This window comes from Scyliorhinus torazame, chromosome 25 (assembly GCF_047496885.1).
Source record: "Scyliorhinus torazame isolate Kashiwa2021f chromosome 25, sScyTor2.1, whole genome shotgun sequence".
In the NCBI taxonomy this organism is placed as follows: domain Eukaryota; kingdom Metazoa; phylum Chordata; class Chondrichthyes; order Carcharhiniformes; family Scyliorhinidae; genus Scyliorhinus; species Scyliorhinus torazame.
The window spans coordinates 23,041,066-23,056,692 of NC_092731.1; positions in this window are offsets into that span (position 1 = coordinate 23,041,066).

Genomic DNA, 15,627 nt, shown 5'->3' on the forward strand with positions numbered 1-15,627 from the left:
GATAAGGATCACTCACTGTGTAACTGTACGGAGTGACTGTTTATTCAGCAGGGTGAGGATCACTCACTGTGTAACTGTACAGAGTGACTGTTTATTCAGCAGGGTGAGGATCACTCACTGTGTATCTGTACAGAGTCACTGTTTATTCAGCAGGATAAGTATCACTCACTGTGTAACTGTACAGAGTGACTGTCTATTCAGCAGGGTGAGGATCGCTCACTGTGTAACTGTACAGAGTCACTGTTTATTCAGCAGGGTGAGGATCACTCACTATGTAACAGTACAGAGTCACTGTTTATTCAGCAGGGTGAGGATCACTCACTGTGTAACTGGACAGAGTCACTGTTTATTCAGCAGGGTGAGGATCACTCACTGTGTAACTGTACAGAGTCACTGTTTATTCAGCAGGGTGAGGATCACTCACTGTGTAACTGTACAGTCACTGTTTATTCAGCAAGGTGAGGATCACTCACTGTGTAACTGTACAGAGTCACTGTTTATTCAGCAGGGTGAGGATCACTCACTGTGTAACTGTACAGAGTCACTGTATATTCAGCAGGGTGAGGATCACTCACTGTGTAACTGTACAGAGTCACTGTTTATTCAGCAGGGTGAGGATCACTCACTGTGTAACTGTACAGAGTGACTGTTTATTCAGCAGGGTGAGGATCACTCACTGTGTAACTGTACAGAGTGACTGTTTATTCAGCAGGCTGAGGATCACTCACTGTGTAACTGTACAGAGCGACTGTTTATTCAGCAGGGTGAGGATCAGTCACTGTGTAACTGTACAGAGTCACTGTTTATTCAGCAGCGTAAGGATCGCTCACTGTGTAACTGTACAGAGTCACTGTTTATTCAGCAGGGTGAGGATCACTCACTGTGTAACTGTACAGAGTCACTGTTTATTCAGCAGGGTGAGGATCACTCACTGTGTAACTGTACAGAGTCACTGTTTATTCAGGGTGAGGATCACTCACTGTGTAACTGTACAGAGACATTGTTTATTCAGCAGGGTGAGGATCACTCACTGTGTAACTGTACAGAGTGACTGTTTATTCAGCAGGGTGAGGATCACTCACTGTGTAACTGTACAGAGTCACTGTTTATTCAGCAGGGTGAGGATCACACACTGTGTAACTGTACAGAGTCACTGTTTATTCAGCAGGGTGAGGATCACTCACTGTGTAACTGTACAGATTCACTGTTTATTCAGGGTGAGGATCACTCACTGTGTAACTGTACAGAGTCACTGTTTATTCAGCAGGGTGAGGATCACTCACTGTGTATCTGTACAGAGTCACTGTTTATTCAGCAGTGTGAGGATCACTCACTGTGTAACTGTACAGAGTCACTGTTTATTCAGCAGGATGAGGATCACTCACTGTGTAACTGTACAGAGTCACTGTTTATTCAGTAGGGTGAGGATCACTCACTGTGTAACTGTACAGAGTGACTGTTTATTCAGCAGGGTGAGGATCACTCACTGTGTAACTGTACAGAGTGACTGTTTATTCAGCAGGGTGAGGATCACTCACTGTGTAACTGTACAGAGTCACTGTTTATTCAGCAGGGTGAGGATCACTCACTGTGTAACTGTACAGAGTCACTGTTTATTCAGCAGGGTGAGGATCACTCACTGTGTAACTGTACAGAGTCACTGTTTATTCAGCAGGGTGAGGATCACTCACTGTGTAACTGTACAGAGTCACTGTTTATTCAGCAGGGTGAGGGTCACTCACTGTGTAACTGTACAGAGTGACTGTTTATTCAGCAGGCTGAGGATCACTCACTGTGTAACTGTACAGAGTGACTGTTTATTCAGCAGGTTGAGGATCACTCACTGTGTAACTGGAGAGAGTGACTGTTTATTCAGCAGGGTGAGGATCACTCACTGTGTAACTGTACAGAGTCACTGTTTATTCAGCAGGGTGAGGATCACTCACTGTGTAACTGTACAGAGTCACTGTTTATTCAGGGTGAGGATCACTCACTGTGTTACTGTACAGAGTGACTGTTTATTCAGCAGTTTAAGGATCACTCACTGTAACTGTACGGAGTGACTGTTTATTCAGCAGGGTGAGGATCACTCACTGTGTAACTATACAGAGTCACTGTTTATTCAGCAGGGTGAGGATCACTCACTGTGTAACTGTACAGAGTCACTGATTATTCAGCAGGGTCAGGATCACTCACTGTGTAACTGTACAGAGTGACTGTTTATTCAGCAGTTTAAGGATCACTCACTGTAACTGTACGGAGTCACTGTTTATTCAGCAGGGTGAGGATCACTCACTGTGTAACTGTACAGAGTGACTGTTTATTCAGCAGGGTGAGGATCACTCACTGTGTAACTGTACAGAGTGACTGTTTATTCAGCAGGGTGAGGATCACTCACTGTGTAACTGTACAGAGTCACTGTTTATTCAGCAGGGGGAGGATCACTCACTGTGTAACTGTACAGAGTGACTGTTTATTCAGCATGGTGAGGATCACTCACTGTGTAACTGTACAGAGACACTGTTTATTCAGGGTGAGGATCACTCACTGTGTAACTGTACATAGTGATTGTTTATTCAGCAGTGTGAGGATCACTCACTGTGTAACTGTACAGAGTAACTGATTATTCAGCAGGGTGAGGATCACTCACTGTGTAACTGTACAGAGTCACTGTTTATTCAGCAGGGTGAGGATCACTCACTGTGTAACTTACAGAGTCAATGTTTTTTCAGCAGGGTGAGGATCACTCACTGTGTAACTGTACAGAGTGACTGTTTATTCAGCAGGGTGAGGATCACTCACTGTGTAACTGGAGAGAGTGACTGTTTATTCAGCAGGGTGAGGATCACTCACTGTGTAACTGTACAGCGTCACTGTTTATTCAGCAGGGTGAGGATCTCTCACTGTGTAACTGTACAGAGTCACTGTTTATTCAGCAGGGTGAGGATCACTCACTGTGTAACTGTACAGAGTGACTGTTTATTCAGCAGGGTGAGGATCACTCACTGTGTAACTGTACAGAGTCACTGTTTATTCAGCAGGGTGAGGATCACTCACTGCGTAACTGTACAGAGTCACTGTTTATTCAGCAGGGTGAAGATCACTCACTGTGTAACTGTACAGAGTCACTGTTTATTCAGCAGGGTGAGGATCACTCACTGTGTAACTGTACAGAGTCACTGTTTATTCAGCAGGAAGAGGATCACTCACTGTGTAACTGTACAGAGTGACTGTTTATTCAGCAGGGTGAGGATCACTCACTGTGTAACTGGAGAGAGTGACTGTTTATTCAGCATGGTGAGGATCACTCACTGTGTAACTGTACAGAGTGACTGTTTATTCAGCAGGGTGAGGATCACTCACTGTGTAACTGGAGAGAGTGACTGTTTATTCAGCAGGGTGAGGATCACTCACTGTGTAACTGTACAGAGTGACTGTTTATTCAGCAGGGTGAGGATCACTCACTGTGTAACTGGAGAGAGTGACTGTTTATTCAGCAGGGTGAGGATCACTCACTGTGTAACTGTACAGAGTGACTGTTTATTCAGCAGGGTGAGGATCACTCACTGTGTAACTGGAGAGAGTGACTATTTATTCAGCAGGGTGAGGATCACTCACTGTGTAACTGTACAGAGTGACTGTTTATTCAGCAGGGTGAGGATCACTCACTGTGTAACTGGAGTGAGTGACTGTTTATTCAGCATGGTGAGGATCACTCACTGTGTAACTGTACAGAGTGACTGTTTATTCAGCAGGGTGAGGATCACTCACTGTGAAACTGTACAGAGTCACTGCTTATTCAGCAGGGTGAGGAGCACTCACTGTGTAACTGTACAGAGTCACTGTTTATTCAGGGTGAGGATCACTCACTGTGTAAATGTACATAGTGATTGTTTATTCAGCAGTGTGAGGATCACTCAATGTGTAATTGTACAGAGTGACTGTTTATTCAGCAGGGTGAGGATCACTCACTGTGTAACTGTACAGAGTGATTGTTTATTCAGCAGGGTGAGGATCACTCACTGTGTAACTTACAGAGTCACTGTTTATTCAGCAGGGTGAGGATCACTCACTGTGTAACTGGAGAGAGTGACTGTTTATTCAGCAGGGTGAGGATCACTCACTGTGTAACTGTACAGAGTCACTGTTTATTCAGCAGAGTGAGGACCTCTCACTGTGTAACTGTACAGAGTCACTGTTTATTCAGCAGGGTGAGGATCACTCACTGCGTAACTGTACAGAGTCACTGTTTATTCAGCAGGGTGAGGATCACTCACTGTGTAACTGTACGGAGTCACTGTTTATTCAGCAGGGTGAGGATTTCTCACTGGGTAACTGTACAGAGTGACTGTTTATTCAGCAGTGTGAGGATCACTCACTGTGTAACTGTACAGAGTGACTGTTTATTCAGCAGGGTGAGGATCACTCACTGTGTAACTGTACAGAGTCACTGTTTATTCAGCAGGGGGAGGATCACTCACTGTGTAACTGTACAGAGTGACTGTTTATTCAGCATGGTGAGGATCAGTCACTGTGTAACTGTACAGAGTGACTGTTTATTCAGCAGGGTGAGGATCACTCACTGTGTAACTGTAGAGAGTCACTGTTTATTCAGCAGGGTGAGGATCACTCACTGTGTAACTGTACAGAGACACTGTTTATTCAGGGTGAGGATCACTCACTGTGTAACTGTACATAGTGATTGTTTATTCAGCAGTGTGAGGATCACTCACTGTGTAACTGTACAGAGTAACTGTTTATACAGGGTCAGGATCACTCACTGTGTAACTGTACAGAGTAACTGATTATTCAGCAGGGTGAGGATCACTCACTGTGTAACTGTACAGAGTCACTGTTTATTCAGCAGGGTGAGGATCACTCACTGTGTAACTTACAGAGTCACTGTTTATTCAGCAGGGTGAGGATCACTCACTGTGTAACTGTACAGAGTGACTGTTTCTTCAGCAGGGTGAGGATCACTCACTGTGTAACTGTACAGAGTGACTGTTTATTCAGCAGGGTGAGGATCACTCACTGTGTAACTGTACAGCGTCACTGTTTATTCAGCAGGGTGAGGATCTCTCACTGTGTAACTGTACAGAGTCACTGTTTATTCAGCAGGGTGAGGATCACTCACTGTGTAACTGTACAGAGTGACTGTTTATTCAGCAGGGTGAGGATCACTCACTGTGTAACTGTACAGAGTCACTGTTTATTCAGCAGGGTGAGGATCACTCACTGCGTAACTGTACAGAGTCCCTGTTTATTCAGCAGGGTGAGGATCACTCACTGTGTAACTGTACAGAGTCACTGTTTATTCAGCAGGGTGAGGATCACTCACTGTGTAACTGTACAGAGTCACTGTTTATTCAGCAGGATGAGGATCACTCACTGTGTAACTGTACAGAGTGACTGTTTATTCAGCAGGGTGAGGATCACTCACTGTGTAACTGGAGAGAGTGACTGTTTATTCAGCAGGGTGAGGATCACTCACTGTGTAACTGTACAGAGTGACTGTTTATTCAGCAGGGTGAGGATCACTCACTGTGTAACTGGAGAGAGTGACTGTTTATTCAGCAGGGTGAGGATCACTCACTGTGTAACTGTACAGAGTGACTGTTTATTCAGCAGGGTGAGGATCACTCACTGTGTAGCTGGAGAGAGTGACTGTTTATTCAGCAGGGTGAGGATCACTCACTGTGTAACTGTACAGAGTGACTGTTTATTCAGCAGGGTGAGGATCACTCACTGTGTAACTGGAGAGAGTGACTGTTTATTCAGCAGGGTGAGGATCACTCAATGTGTAACTGTACAGAGTGACTGTTTATTCAGCAGGGTGAGGATCACTCACTGTGAAACTGTACAGAGTCACTGCTTATTCAGCAGGGTGAGGATCACTCACTGTGTAACTGTACAGAGTCACTGTTTATTCAGGGTGAGGATCACTCACTGTGTAAATGTACATAGTGATTGTTTATTCAGCAGTGTGAGGATCACTCACTGTGTAACTGTACAGAGTAACTGTTTATTCAGGGTCAGGATCACTCACTGTGTAACTGTACAGAGTCACTGTTTATTCAGCAGGGTGAGGATCACTCACTGTGTAACTGTACAGAGTCACTGTTTATTCAGCAGGATGAGGATCACTCACTGTGTAACTGTACAGAGTGACTGTTTATTCAGCAGGATGAGGATCACTCACTGTGTAACTGTACAGAGTGACTGTTTATTCAGCAGGGTGAGGATCACTCACTGTGTAACTGGAGAGAGTGACTGTTTATTCAGCAGGGTGAGGATCACTCACTGTGTAACTGTACAGAGTGACTGTTTATTCAGCAGGGTGAGGATCACTCACTGTGTAACTGGAGAGAGTGACTGTTTATTCAGCAGGGTGAGGATCACTCACTGTGTAACTGTACAGAGTGACTGTTTATTCAGCAGGGTGAGGATCACTCACTGTGTATCGGAGAGAGTGACTGTTTATTCAGCAGGGTGAGGATCACTCACTGTGTAACTGTACAGAGTGACTGTTTATTCAGCAGGGTGAGGATCACTCACTGTGTAACTGGAGAGAATGACTGTTTATTCAGCAGGGTGAGGATCACTCACTGTGTAACTGTACAGAGTGACTGTTTATTCAGCAGGGTGAGGATCACTCACTGTGTAACTGGAGTGAGTGACTGTTTATTCAGCAGGGTGAGGATCACTCACTGTGTAACTGTACAGAGTCACTGTTTATTCAGCATGGTGAGGATCACTCACTGTGTAACTGTACAGAGTCACTGTTTATTCAGCAGGGTGAGGATCACTCACTGTGTAACTGGAGTGAGTGACTGTTTATTCAGCATGGTGAGGATCACTCACTGTGTAACTGTACAGAGTCACTGTTTATTCAGCAGGGTGAGGATCACTCACTGTGTAACTGTACAGAGTCACTGTTTATTCAGTAGGGTGAGGATCACTCACTGTCACTGTACAGAGTGACTGTTTATTCAGCAGGGTGAGGATCACTCACTGTGAAACTGTACAGAGTGACTGTTTATTCAGCAGGGTGAGGATCACTCACTGTGTAACTGTACAGAGTCACTGCTTATTCAGCAGGGAGAGGATCACTCACTGTGTAACTGTACAGAGTCACTGTTTATTCAGGGTGAGGATCACTCACTGTGTAAATGTACATAGTGATTGTTTATTCAGCAGTGTGAGGATCACTCACTGTGTAACTGTACAGAGTAACTGTTTATTCAGGGTCAGGATCACTCACTGTGTAACTGTACAGAGTAACTGTTTATTCAGCAGGGTGAGGATCACTCACTGTGTAACTGTACAGAGTGATTGTTTATTCAGCAGGGTGAGGATCACTCACTGTGTAACTTACAGAGTCACTATTTATTCAGCAGGGTGAGGATCACTCACTGTGTAACTGTACAGAGTGACTGTTTATTCAGCAGGGTGAGGATCACTCACTGTGCAACTGGAGAGAGTGACTGTTTATTCAGCAGGCTGAGGATCACTCACTGTGTAACTGTACAGAGTCACTGTTTATTCAGCAGAGTGAGGACCTCTCACTGTGTAACTGTACAGAGTCACTGTTTATTCAGCAGGGTGAGGATCATTAACTGCGTAACTGTACAGAGTCACTGTTTATTCAGCAGGGTGAGGATCACTCACTGTGTAACTGTACAGAGTCACTGTTTATTCAGCAGGGTGAGGATCACTCACTGTGTAACTGTACAGAGTCACTGTTTATTCAGCAGGGTGAGGATCACTCACTGTGTAACTGTACAGAGTCACTGTTTATTCAGCAGGGTGAGGATCACTCACTGTGTAACTGTACAGAGTGACTGTTTATTCAGCAGGCTGAGGATCACTCACTGTGTAACTGTACAGAGTCACTGTTTATTCAGCAGGGTGAGGATCACTCACTGTGTAACTGTACAGAGTCACTGTTTATTCAGAAGGGTGAGGATCACTCACTGTGTAACTGTACAGAGTCACTGTTTATTCAGGGTGAGGATCACTCACTGTGTAACTGTACAGAGACACTGTTTATTCAGCAGGGTGAGGATCACTCACTGTGTAACTGTACAGAGTGACTGTTTATTCAGCAGGGTGAGGATCACTCACTGTGTAACTGTACAGAGTCACTGTTTATTCAGCAGGGTGAGGATCACTCACTGTGTAACTGTACAGAGTCACTGTTTATTCAGCAGGGTGAGGATCACTCACTGTGTAACTGTACAGATTCACTGTTTATTCAGCTGGGTGAGGATCACTCACTGTGTAACTGTACAGAGTCACTGTTTATTCAGCAGGGTGAGGATCACTCACTGTGTATCTGTACAGAGTCACTGTTTATTCAGCAGTGTGAAGATCACTCACTGTGTAACTGTACAGAGTCACTGTTTATTCAGCAGGATGAGGATCACTCACTGTGTAACTGTACAGAGTCACTGTTTATTCAGTAGGGTGAGGATCACTCACTGTGTAACTGTACAGAGTGACTGTTTATTCAGCAGGGTGAGGATCACTCACTGTGTAACTGTACAGAGTGACTGTTTATTCAGCAGGGTGAGGATCACTCACTGTGTAACTGTACAGAGTCACTGTTTATTCAGCAGGGTGGGGATCACTCACTGTGTAACTGTACAGAGTGACTGTTTATTCAGCAGGGTGAGGATCACTCACTGTGTAACTGTACAGAGTCACTGTTTATTCAGCAGGGTGAAGATCACTCACTGTGTAACTGTACAGAGTCACTGTTTATTCAGCAGGGTGAGGGTCACTCACTGTGTAACTGTACAGAGTCACTGTTTATTCAGCAGGCTGAGGATCACTCACTGTGTAACTGTACAGAGTGACTGTTTATTCAGCAGGTTGAGGATCACTCACTGTGTAACTGGAGAGAGTGACTGTTTATTCAGCAGGGTGAGGATCACTCACTGTGTAACTGTACAGAGTCACTGTTTATTCAGCAGGGTGAGGATCACTCACTGTGTAACTGTACAGAGTCACTGTTTATTCAGGGTGAGGATCACTCACTGTGTTACTGTACAGAGTCACTGTTTATTCAGCAGGGTGAGGATCACTCACTGTGTAACTGTACAGAGTGACTGTTTATTCAGCAGTTTAAGGATCACTCACTGTAACTGTACGGAGTGACTGTTTATTCAGCAGGGTGAGGATCACTCACTGTGTAACTATACGGAGTCACTGTTTATTCAGCAGGGTGAGGATCACTCACTGTGTAACTGTACAGAGTCACTGTTTATTCAGCAGGGTGAGGATCACTCACTGTGTAACTGTACAGAGTCACTGATTATTCAGCAGAGTGAGGATCACTCACTGTGTCACTCTACAGAGTGACTGTTTATTCAGCAGTTTAAGGATCACTCACTGTAACTGTACGGAGTCACTGTTTATTCAGCAGGGTGAGGATCACTCACTGTGTAACTGTACAGAGTGACTGTTTATTCAGCAGGGTGAGGATCACTCACTGTGTAACTGTACAGAGTGACTGTTTATTCAGCAGGGTGAGGATCACTCACTGTGTAACTGTACAGAGTCACTGTTTATTCAGCAGGGGGAGGATCACTCACTGTGTAACTGTACAGAGTGACTGTTAATTCAGCATGGTCAGGATCACTCACTGTGTAACTGTACAGAGTGACTGTTTATTCAGCAGGGTGAGGATCACTCACTGTGTAACTGTAGAGAGTCACTGTTTATTCAGCAGGGTGATGATCACTCACTGTGTAACTGTACAGAGACACTGTTTATTCAGGGTGAGGATCACTCACTGTGTAACTGTACATAGTGATTGTTTATTCAGCAGTGTGAGGATCACTCACTGTGTAACTGTACAGAGTAACTGTTTATTCAGGGTCAGGATCACTCACTGTGTAACTGTACAGAGTAACTGATTATTCAGCAGGGTGAGGATCACTCACTGTGTAACTGTACAGAGTCACTGTTTATTCAGCAGGGTGAGGATCACTCACTGTGTAACTGTACAGATTCACTGTCTATTCAGCAGGGTGAGGATCACTCACTGTGTAACTGTACAGAGTCACTGTTTATTCAGCAGGGTGAGGATCACTCACTGTGTAACTGTACAGAGTCACTGTTTATTCAGCAGGATAAGGATCACTCACTGTGTAACTGTACGGAGTGACTGTTTATTCAGCAGGGTGAGGATCACTCACTGTGTAACTGTACAGAGTGACTGTTTATTCAGCAGGGTGAGGATCACTCACTGTGTATCTGTACAGAGTCACTGTTTATTCAGCAGGATAAGTATCACTCACTGTGTAACTGTACAGAGTCACTGTCTATTCAGCAGGGTGAGGATCGCTCACTGTGTAACTGTACAGAGTCACTGTTTATTCAGCAGGGTGAGGATCACTCACTATGTAACAGTACAGAGTCACTGTTTATTCAGCAGGGTGAGGATCACTCACTGTGTAACTGGACAGAGTCACTGTTTATTCAGCAGGGTGAGGATCACTCACTGTGTAACTGTACAGAGTCACTGTTTATTCAGCAGGGTGAGGATCACTCACTGTGTAACTGTACAGTCACTGTTTATTCAGCAAGGTGAGGATCACTCACTGTGTAACTGTACAGAGTCACTGTTTATTCAGCAGGGTGAGGATCACTCACTGTGTAACTGTACAGAGTCACTGTATATTCAGCAGGGTGAGGATCACTCACTGTGTAACTGTACAGAGTCACTGTTTATTCAGCAGGGTGAGGATCACTCACTGTGTAACTGTACAGAGTGACTGTTTATTCAGCAGGGTGAGGAGCACTCACTGTGTAACTGTACAGAGTGACTGTTTATTCAGCAGGCTGAGGATCACTCACTGTGTAACTGTACAGAGCGACTGTTTATTCAGCAGGGTGAGGATCAGTCACTGTGTAACTGTACAGAGTCACTGTTTATTCAGCAGCGTAAGGATCGCTCACTGTGTAACTGTACAGAGTCACTGTTTATTCAGCAGGGTGAGGATCACTCACTGTGTAACTGTACAGAGTCACTGTTTATTCAGCAGGGTGAGGATCACTCACTGTGTAACTGTACAGAGTCACTGTTTATTCAGGGTGAGGATCACTCACTGTGTAACTGTACAGAGACATTGTTTATTCAGCAGGGTGAGGATCACTCACTGTGTAACTGTACAGAGTGACTGTTTATTCAGCAGGGTGAGGATCACTCACTGTGTAACTGTACAGAGTCACTGTTTATTCAGCAGGGTGAGGATCACACACTGTGTAACTGTACAGAGTCACTGTTTATTCAGCAGGGTGAGGATCACTCACTGTGTAACTGTACAGATTCACTGTTTATTCAGGGTGAGGATCACTCACTGTGTAACTGTACAGAGTCACTGTTTATTCAGCAGGGTGAGGATCACTCACTGTGTATCTGTACAGAGTCACTGTTTATTCAGCAGTGTGAGGATCACTCACTGTGTAACTGTACAGAGTCACTGTTTATTCAGCAGGATGAGGATCACTCACTGTGTAACTGTACAGAGTCACTGTTTATTCAGTAGGGTGAGGATCACTCACTGTGTAACTGTACAGAGTGACTGTTTATTCAGCAGGGTGAGGATCACTCACTGTGTAACTGTACAGAGTGACTGTTTATTCAGCAGGGTGAGGATCACTCACTGTGTAACTGTACAGAGTCACTGTTTATTCAGCAGGGTGAGGATCACTCACTGTGTAACTGTACAGAGTCACTGTTTATTCAGCAGGGTGAGGATCACTCACTGTGTAACTGTACAGAGTCACTGTTTATTCAGCAGGGTGAGGATCACTCACTGTGTAACTGTACAGAGTCACTGTTTATTCAGCAGGGTGAGGGTCACTCACTGTGTAACTGTACAGAGTGACTGTTTATTCAGCAGGCTGAGGATCACTCACTGTGTAACTGTACAGAGTGACTGTTTATTCAGCAGGTTGAGGATCACTCACTGTGTAACTGGAGAGAGTGACTGTTTATTCAGCAGGGTGAGGATCACTCACTGTGTAACTGTACAGAGTCACTGTTTATTCAGCAGGGTGAGGATCACTCACTGTGTAACTGTACAGAGTCACTGTTTATTCAGGGTGAGGATCACTCACTGTGTTACTGTACAGAGTGACTGTTTATTCAGCAGTTTAAGGATCACTCACTGTAACTGTACGGAGTGACTGTTTATTCAGCAGGGTGAGGATCACTCACTGTGTAACTATACAGAGTCACTGTTTATTCAGCAGGGTGAGGATCACTCACTGTGTAACTGTACAGAGTCACTGATTATTCAGCAGGGTAAGGATCACTCACTGTGTAACTGTACAGAGTGACTGTTTATTCAGCAGTTTAAGGATCACTCACTGTAACTGTACGGAGTCACTGTTTATTCAGCAGGGTGAGGATCACTCACTGTGTAACTGTACAGAGTGACTGTTTATTCAGCAGGGTGAGGATCACTCACTGTGTAACTGTACAGAGTGACTGTTTATTCAGCAGGGTGAGGATCACTCACTGTGTAACTGTACAGAGTCACTGTTTATTCAGCAGGGGGAGGATCACTCACTGTGTAACTGTACAGAGTGACTGTTTATTCAGCATGGTGAGGATCACTCACTGTGTAACTGTACAGAGACACTGTTTATTCAGGGTGAGGATCACTCACTGTGTAACTGTACATAGTGATTGTTTATTCAGCAGTGTGAGGATCACTCACTGTGTAACTGTACAGAGTAACTGATTATTCAGCAGGGTGAGGATCACTCACTGTGTAACTGTACAGAGTCACTGTTTATTCAGCAGGGTGAGGATCACTCACTGTGTAACTTACAGAGTCAATGTTTTTTCAGCAGGGTGAGGATCACTCACTGTGTAACTGTACAGAGTGACTGTTTATTCAGCAGGGTGAGGATCACTCACTGTGTAACTGGAGAGAGTGACTGTTTATTCAGCAGGGTGAGGATCACTCACTGTGTAACTGTACAGCGTCACTGTTTATTCAGCAGGGTGAGGATCTCTCACTGTGTAACTGTACAGAGTCACTGTTTATTCAGCAGGGTGAGGATCACTCACTGTGTAACTGTACAGAGTGACTGTTTATTCAGCAGGGTGAGGATCACTCACTGTGTAACTGTACAGAGTCACTGTTTATTCAGCAGGGTGAGGATCACTCACTGCGTAACTGTACAGAGTCACTGTTTATTCAGCAGGGTGAGGATCACTCACTGTGTAACTGTACAGAGTCACTGTTTATTCAGCAGGGTGAGGATCACTCACTGTGTAACTGTACAGAGTCACTGTTTATTCAGCAGGATGAGGATCACTCACTGTGTAACTGTACAGAGTGACTGTTTATTCAGCAGGGTGAGGATCACTCACTGTGTAACTGGAGAGAGTGACTGTTTATTCAGCATGGTGAGGATCACTCACTGTGTAACTGTACAGAGTGACTGTTTATTCAGCAGGGTGAGGATCACTCACTGTGTAACTGGAGAGAGTGACTGTTTATTCAGCAGGGTGAGGATCACTCACTGTGTAACTGTACAGAGTGACTGTTTATTCAGCAGGGTGAGGATCACTCACTGTGTAACTGGAGAGAGTGACTGTTTATTCAGCAGGGTGAGGATCACTCACTGTGTAACTGTACAGAGTGACTGTTTATTCAGCAGGGTGAGGATCACTCACTGTGTAACTGGAGAGAGTGACTATTTATTCAGCAGGGTGAGGATCACTCACTGTGTAACTGTACAGAGTGACTGTTTATTCAGCAGGGTGAGGATCACTCACTGTGTAACTGGAGTGAGTGACTGTTTATTCAGCATGGTGAGGATCACTCACTGTGTAACTGTACAGAGTGACGGTTTATTCAGCAGGGTGAGGATCACTCACTGTGAAACTGTACAGAGTCACTGCTTATACAGCAGGGTGAGGAGCACTCACTGTGTAACTGTACAGAGTCACTGTTTATTCAGGGTGAGGATCACTCACTGTGTAAATGTACATAGTGATTGTTTATTCAGCAGTGTGAGGATCACTCAATGTGTAATTGTACAGAGTGACTGTTTATTCAGCAGGGTGAGGATCACTCACTGTGTAACTGTACAGAGTGATTGTTTATTCAGCAGGGTGAGGATCACTCACTGTGTAACTTACAGAGTCACTGTTTATTCAGCAGGGTGAGGATCACTCACTGTGTAACTGGAGAGAGTGACTGTTTATTCAGCAGGGTGAGGATCACTCACTGTGTAACTGTACAGAGTCACTGTTTATTCAGCAGAGTGAGGACCTCTCACTGTGTAACTGTACAGAGTCACTGTTTATTCAGCAGGGTGAGGATCACTCACTGCGTAACTGTACAGAGTCACTGTTTATTCAGCAGGGTGAGGATCACTCACTGTGTAACTGTACGGAGTCACTGTTTATTCAGCAGGGTGAGGATTTCTCACTGGGTAACTGTACAGAGTGACTGTTTATTCAGCAGTGTGAGGATCACTCACTGTGTAACTGTACAGAGTGACTGTTTATTCAGCAGGGTGAGGATCACTCACTGTGTAACTGTACAGAGTCACTGTTTATTCAGCAGGGGGAGGATCACTCACTGTGTAACTGTACAGAGTGACTGTTTATTCAGCATGGTGAGGATCAGTCACTGTGTAACTGTACAGAGTGACTGTTTATTCAGCAGGGTGAGGATCACTCACTGTGTAACTGTAGAGAGTCACTGTTTATTCAGCAGGGTGAGGATCACTCACTGTGTAACTGTACAGAGACACTGTTTATTCAGGGTGAGGATCACTCACTGTGTAACTGTACATAGTGATTGTTTATTCAGCAGTGTGAGGATCACTCACTGTGTAACTGTACAGAGTAACTGTTTATACAGGGTCAGGATCACTCACTGTGTAACTGTACAGAGTAACTGATTATTCAGCAGGGTGAGGATCACTCACTGTGTAACTGAACAGAGTCACTGTTTATTCAGCAGGGTGAGGATCACTCACTGTGTAACTTACAGAGTCACTGTTTATTCAGCAGGGTGAGGATCACTCACTGTGTAACTGTACAGAGTGACTGTTTCTTCAGCAGGGTGAGGATCACTCACTGTGTAACTGTACAGAGTGACTGTTTATTCAGCAGGGTGAGGATCACTCACTGTGTAACTGTACAGCGTCACTGTTTATTCAGCAGGGTGAGGATCTCTCACTGTGTAACTGTACAGAGTCACTGTTTATTCAGCAGGGTGAGGATCACTCACTGTGTAACTGTACAGAGTGACTGTTTATTCAGCAGGGTGAGGATCACTCACTGTGTAACTGTACAGAGTCACTGTTTATTCAGCAGGGTGAGGATCACTCACTGCGTAACTGTACAGAGTCACTGTTTATTCAGCAGGGTGAGGATCACTCACTGTGTAACTGTACAGAGTCACTGTTTATTCAGCAGGGTGAGGATCACTCACTGTGTAACTGTACAGAGTCACTGTTTATTCAGCAGGATGAGGATCACTCACTGTGTAACTGTACAGAGTGACTGTTTATTCAGCAGGGTGAGGATCACTCACTGTGTAACTGGAGAGAGTGACTGTTTATTCAGCAGGGTGAGGATCA